The 7,174-nt window shown below is 40.1% G+C and overlaps 1 long non-coding RNA gene across 1 annotated transcript in view; it reads right to left on the bottom strand.

Annotated features, from left to right (window-relative positions):
• Positions 1–3,002: 3,002 nt before the first annotated feature.
• Positions 3,003–7,174, bottom strand: part of LOC129204922 (uncharacterized) — a 34,128-nt gene continuing 29,956 nt past the window's right edge. Inside the window, exon 4 of the long non-coding RNA XR_008576535.1 lies at positions 3,003–3,338. This is a non-coding gene — a long non-coding RNA (uncharacterized LOC129204922). The remainder of the gene's footprint in view (positions 3,339–7,174) is intronic.

The raw sequence follows: 7,174 nt of genomic DNA, 5'->3' as shown, positions 1-7,174 counted from the left end.
CCCTCCAAATCAGGGCTCTAAAGGAGTAATCAATTTACCCTAAAGGAGTGATCAACACCTGCAACAAGAAAATGGGGTTGGGGGCTAGTGGGGAATTGCCACCACAGAAAAGCTTAGAGGTTATTTGGTTTGTTTTGTTTTGCTTTGTTGTTTTCCACATTAAATACCCCAAAGTGTCTATATTTTCACAGAAAGTTATTTGCCAACTAAAAAAATTTCTTGCTTACTTGAACTTTTCCCTGTTTATCAGTGGATGACAGTAGAGTTAATGTGGAAGTATCAAGCAACTGAAAAAGGGTCCCCACTGAAAAAAATTCAGCAGAAAAGGATCAGCCAGTCTTAGTATTAATTTCAGTTGTTAATTTCTGCATGCTTATTTTGAAGGAGGAAGTGAAATACCATTATTTCACCTGGTAGGATGCTAGAGTACAATTCTTCTAGAAGATTGTTTTTTAGCTTATCATGATTTAGCTTGCACAAAACAGCCTACTTTATTATGCTAATAAAAAATAAAGAAACCAGAGATGAGCTGGTCACAAGAGGAAAAAAATTTTGCATCTTGCAGTCTGTGACCAGCCAGAGGAATGCTCCATTTGTGCCAATCTGCCTTGTGTTTTCAGCAGGGAAAGACACTGTGCAAACTGATAGCAGATGGTAGAGCTGAAAATAGGTGCTTTACATGTTTGATTGAGAGCCAGCATTTTGTCATTTAGTTGTCTCACGTCATTGCACTGCGTTATGTTGTGCAATTGCGTGTGACATGCAGAAATCAGCCTTACCAACACAGTATTTTCTGAAACAGGACTCTTGCCCTGATGCAGTGGGTAAGAACTTGGAGTGTTTACTGTTTACTGTTCTTGGAAAGGCTTCCTTCGTTGGAAGCCACCCTCTGAGGAAAATTTTTGCCAGCTTATCCTGATGGGAAGGGCTGGTGGTGGCACTTGAAATAATATCTGTTCAAAGACTCTCTGGGGAAGAAATCCATAACCCTTGGCAAAGGCTGACGCAGGGAGGGGGTCTTCGGAGAGAGAGAGGGTGGTCCCCGCAGAGCGCTTGTGAGCCATGCAAATCCAGTGCCACCAGCTTGCCTTGCAAAATGAAAACGTTCCCGCTCCCTGCCAAAAAATGTCATGTGGCAGCACACTGACATCCCCCTATTTTTAGCTGCAAAAGCAGCGATGAGTTCAGTTCTTTCTCTCTTTGCTGAAGCAAGGCTCTTGGACTGCTTTGTCATGAGCACGAAATGGTGCCTGTTGACTGAAGTCAGAATGTGCAGGTGCTGAATCTCTACCCTAGTGCACGGTAACCCTGTTTTAATCCGTTGAGGTTTTTTATTCATGAATCTCAAATCTATGCATTTCTGTGCTGGTCAAACAATAGCTTCTCTTCTCCATTACATTTCCTCATCTAAGCAAGAAAAAGGAGGAGAAAGGAAAGGATAGAAGACAAAGATTACTGCATGTAATAATACAAGGCAATCTTCTTCCATGAGACTGTTTCCATCCTGATGCCTTTGCCTCTTTCTAGACCTTTTAGAATGCCCTTTGCATAAAAAAAAAAAAAAAACCCAACCCTAATAAAACTAATAACAGGAAAACAGGCCTCCAAAATTTCCAGTTAGAAGCTAATGAAGGCAGTCATTAGCTTCATACTTTCTAGTTTAGGCTTGTTGAGCTTGTCTTGCCTGGGAGTCTCTTCCCTCGGTGATATTTCACTGAGGTGTGATCTCTCCTTGTTCTGCTTTTCAAACTTCCTGCAGTCAGTGGATGCCATTCCCATAATTTCCACATTTACTGACATTCCCAAACTACATTAGATGTTTTCCCCCTTTTGTTGTTGAAAGCTATGTTAGAAATCAAGAGATATGAAGTTGAGACTGTAACACAAGCCAGGATAAAAAGCCTGACCACAGTGCTTCAAATGTCTTCCATGAGTTTCTTTAGTCAGTAGTCTTGTTTCCTCTAAGGTAAAAGCCAGTGGAAAAACATCCATCAGTTCCTATAGTGTCAGGTGTTGGGACAACACAACACAAAAAATTAAAGAAATTCTTGTATTCAGTCCATCAAAACTGGTAATCAGTGCAACTACTAGCTCAGTCCTCATATAACTCCTGCTTCCCTCCTCCTAGCTGCGTAATAAATCTGAAAGTAGTTAGAGGAGGAGCAGAAAGGTAAGCTGGCTGCTATGTCCCCTTTGCTGTCACCCTTCTAGAAATAAATGTAAATACTTTGTTTTGATTAAGCATTTTCAATTAAAACATTTAAATTCTTTTGACAAAAATATCTCAGGGCATTATGGCAACTCAAAGCAGCTGAGGATGTTCCTCCTAAAATGGTCAGTACAGGCACCCATGCTTAAGAGGATAAAGCATATTTGGAGGGCTTTGCTTTAGAGCACAAATATATTCATGGCCATTTTACTTTCAAAATGAGTGAGGCTATGCCTGCTGCATTACAGCTGGAATATGAAATTCTCTAGAAACAAAGACTGGCTATGTTTTCTTAACTGTATATTAAAATAACAGAGACTGTAAGCAACAAGATATGGTGATTTAAATGTCTCAATTGAAAGTTGTTGCATGCATATCTTTGGTAGATGTTTTGGCTAATTAAAGAACTAGAATCAAATGAACCTTAACATAAACCCTTAAGAATATTACCATTGCAAAAATTGTCAGGAGAAGATCCTTGTTTAAAACAATGCAGTCTTCTGTGGCATGGGTATTTTTAGAGGGATTTTTACTTTGCATTCGACACAGCTTTATGTTTACAATTTGTTACGCAGTTTTAATTCTGGTTTTTTGTAGTACTTAAGGTATGGGTATGGTTTTAGTTTAATTTTTAAACTACACTGCTTATTTATTGATTTCTGATAGAACCTGGAAACAAAACAAAAATTAGAGAAGTTTTAAAGACTTGTTTAAAATGTTTGTCAGATTTTTAGGTTAGAAAATTAAGAACATATGGCACAAAAGTTAAAGATAACACATAAATTACCTATGACATAGAAACATAAATCCCTCTATATAGTTCCAAATAGATTGAATTTTTTTTTTTTCCAACTGGATTTTCCTTGAGATTTGCATCCAAAGAGCCCATCAGCTTCAGTGGGAGTTTGGAGTGGTACCTTATGGCACGATCAGTCCTTCCTGCTGGTAATTTCTGCGGGACATGCCCTCATCAGAGAAGCAGGGCCAGCTCAGCCCCTCATGGCTTCAGCTCCCGGGTAGCTCACCCTCCACGCCTGGAAGGGAGCTCGGAGTCCCCACAAGATTTGGGACCTTTCTGATATGCTTCTTCTAAAAGCTTCTCAGGGGTAGTCTGTTGGGGTCCAAAGACCTTAAAAGCAAGAGCCAAGAAACAGAATATTACTTCATGGATTAAAAGCTAGGCTTTCAGTAGAGACATGCATGTGGACCTCCCTCGCAGTATAAACTTTCTTGCAGTCACCAGTTTCAATGGGAGCACATTTAGCTATTTGCTATTTATTCATTTTCTAACCTTTTGCGCTGGCATGTACCAATAACTGGTCCAATACCCGTCACTCCCATGGGACAAAGAACCAGTACAGGTCTCTGGAAACTACTGAAATCAATAGAGCTACTTCAGATGTGGACGGGTTTATATGGAAAAGAAATCTTGCCCATACTTCATACAAGGGATCTTTGTTGCTGAAATCTGTGCCATAATTGCGGGTTTGTTTGGTTTTTTCAGCCTTCTTACTGGCAAGTGCACCATCCTGACCTTTCTCTTTCTTTCTTTTGGAGGCTTTTTGCATAATGGAGAGGTATTTGGCAGAGGTATGCTTTCTTTTTTTTTTTTTTTTTTTTTTGGAAGAGCAATGATCTTTCCCTGGGGTACATTTGGATGCTGAAGCAAATGTAATTCTGAAAAGCAACTTCTTTTTTTTTAAGGATATTCACAAGTTTGATCAAAGACAGGTTTTTATCTAAGAGGATAATTCTTTTAATGTTGAGCTGAAATGTCAAATGCATTATTTACTAGGAGGTACCCTAATCTGTACAGAAAAGTGAATTTGCTCTCTAAAGCTGTAGCATAATAAACCATGCTGTCTGAAGCAAAACAAAACCAATACCACCAATACCATACATCTGATGAAGGAAAAAATGCAGCTTGCATATTGCCAGAGTAGTATTTTTATCTCAGGACAGAGCTAGCGGTATTCACACACTTGCCTATTCCCCTGTAACAAATGGGAGATTTCAAATAATATCTCAAAGGTCAGACACAATTTGAAGACCAAACCACTGCTGAAAATGAACTTGAACTATACCATTGTTTTGGTGATGTGGTGCTTGAGCTATGGCTGGTGATACTGTTCAGCTACACTGTGCATGGAAAAAACCTTTCAGAGAAACTACTTGTATTTCTCTGCCACGCACACAGTCTGTAAACTCACAAAATAGAGTCTGAGGAAAAGGTGAAGAGTGAGGTTCAGACTGCTTCCTACGGTGCGCAAAGCAGGGCTGAAAAGCTTTAATCCCTCCAAAATCGGAAGGAATGATTCAACCAGCTCCAACAGGCCTCCAGCACTGGTGCTACCTGCACTCATTTTGGATCCAGGAGTTCCTGGTGGATGCGTTTAAGTGCCCAGCCATGCACAAAAGCACTTTTCCATGGACCACATAGCTTAGCTCCTGCGTAAGCAACATCACTGTTTCCATCTGTGCAGGATGGGGCCTCAACTCTGCCTTACCCTGGCTACTTGGTAGGTGGCCTTGGGCGCAGCTCATGCACTTGAACAGCACGAAGCATATTACAAAGCAAAGCAGCCATTGCGGTCTTTGTTCAAAATCACTAAAGGAAAATGTTGATGGTGCTAATCCATGGCTGGGATTTTAAAATATTATAGAACTTGCCATTTCAAAGCACCTTAGGCTCCAGTCAGTGCTCAGCATCAGTGGGGGACATCAGGCCAAGATAAAGGCTGGCAAAAAAGGGGATCTCAAAACCAGGACACTCAGAGAGCAGAGCCAGATCTATACCTTTTTTCTTGCATTCAGAAGAGCTTCACAAAGAAAAGGATGCAGGACAGAACCATAGGCAAACTCAGTGCTTGCCCCATCTAGTGTATAAGGGATATATAGTCATATCCCAGTCCCTCCCCTGGACAGATGGAAGTCACCCTCAGCAGGCATCTCCAGTGGTCAAAATATCAGCAAATATGAGGCTGTGACATACAAATTGCTAATGGTTATTTTCTATCTATTTGAGATATCTCTTCAAAGAAACTCTTATACACTCTGGTGTGAAGTTCTAAAATTAAATTTTGATGGAGAAGTTCTAAAACCAGGAGGGAGGCTGGGGGTGAGAGTTCACCAATTCAGTCCAAAGCAGATAGAAATGAAGTTATTTTACAAGCAACATATGCTTAAAGAATCTCTTCGTTGCTTTAAGGAGACTGCAAGGGAGTCTGAACAAGCTGATGCAAATGCGACTCCCAAACCTCTGAATTTTACCTACTATTGTTAATAACATCCAGAATAGAAAAAAAGTCTTCTAAACCATTAGATACAGCATCTTGTTTTCACAGTCATCTTCCTCTTCTCTATGTGCTTTCCTAACTCATTCTTATCACATTTACATTTGTATCTTCACTTGCCTATTTCACAGATTACACCAAGTAACGTATATATTTCTCTAAAATGTGACAGAGATGAGAATGCAAAGGCATTGATTCAGATTAATATCTAACTTTTGACTCATATACAAAAGGAGGAAACCAGACATCGGGTTCTCCTGGTGCTCCCTGTCATATCACATCATCATAACAAAACGGCAAAGTCTGGAAATGTCATATAATCAAACATTCACAGTAAGATGAAAACCTGGTGAAGTAGCGAAACACAGCTATGATGAGGTCTGGTTTGCAACATTCAAACTGGTGTTCATGGAACTTGGGAAAGAATGAAAACTTTGCTTTTGACATTTTGAAAAAGCGGCAATCTTAAATCAACTCTGGTAGTTCTGTCTGAGGGTTGGCATGGATTTACTCAGATAACTTCATCCAAGTTCTCTTGGTTGGCCAAGGAGATCTTAAAGTTAAAAACCAGATAATCTAGTAAAACAAAATAAAAGGCCTAATTAGTGATGGTAGCTCTGGCCTCATAAGAAAATAATGTGATGGATTTGGAACACAGATCAGAGCACTAGCTCCATAGAAGTGTTATTCCAGCCACAGAAGGTCTTAAATGCACCTTTTAAAATGTATAATATAATGCCAGATGGTTAAGCCACATCTGAGTTTTTCGGGGCATTCAGTATGCGATCAAAGTTAGGTAACCACTGAAAGAGAGTAAAGTTGCTAAGGACCTGCCATTATAGTTAATGTGAGCACTGATAAATTGATTCTTGATCTTGTTCAGAAAAACTCTTGGTGGGTGGCATTTCTGTGAAATAGGTGTTAACTGGAATAGCCCGGTTTCAGGTCATGTTTTTCAGCTGAAAGTGTAGTTCTTTCTAGTACTTTAATAAAATAAAATTAATATAAAGCAATAGTTTATCTAACTAATAGCCACACTTCTGAATTCTCTTGTTATAGTCAAAATGACATCCAGCTCTGAATCAAAATCTGGGCAGTTTCACTCCTGAACACAACCAGTCCCTGGCTGGTCTGTTTGGCTGCATCTAAACTCTCTTTTGAAATCCTTTTGTGGGTGGTGGCTAAACTGCTCAAGTTCTCTGATCTAGCACCTGTCAATATTGCTGTCTTCAATCAACTTGTCATTTACAGGGTGAGATTCAACTTTACATTAAGACACATAACTTCAGATATGTGCACGTAGGTGTTGAAACTGCCATTGTAGCTAATGGAGATCTACTCAATGCCATCAACAGTGCTTGAATGGCAACTCACCTCGACCCAAACTAGACACTTAGGGAATGGTTGTGTTTAGGTGTACAATGCGATTTGACATGCTTTAGGGTATCTAAAACACATCCATAGGGCAGCTAAAGGTGACACGTGCCCCACAGGAGACCCGTGATTTCCTGGACTGGCAGCTAGGAGGTCAGACAGGACACTCTAGGGCATCTTAAATAGTATGGTTAAGTGACACCTGTGCGTGGACAGATGAATTCAGTGACTGGTCAACCAAATCTCTCTTTAGACTCCACAGACTGGTAAGTTCTCCATTGACCAGACTGGAATTCAG

The sequence above is a fragment of the Grus americana genome, chromosome 3, assembly GCF_028858705.1.
Source record: "Grus americana isolate bGruAme1 chromosome 3, bGruAme1.mat, whole genome shotgun sequence".
NCBI lineage: Eukaryota > Metazoa > Chordata > Aves > Gruiformes > Gruidae > Grus > Grus americana.
The sequence above is the reverse complement of the archived record's forward strand: the minus strand, read 5'-3'. Positions and strand labels throughout refer to the sequence as shown.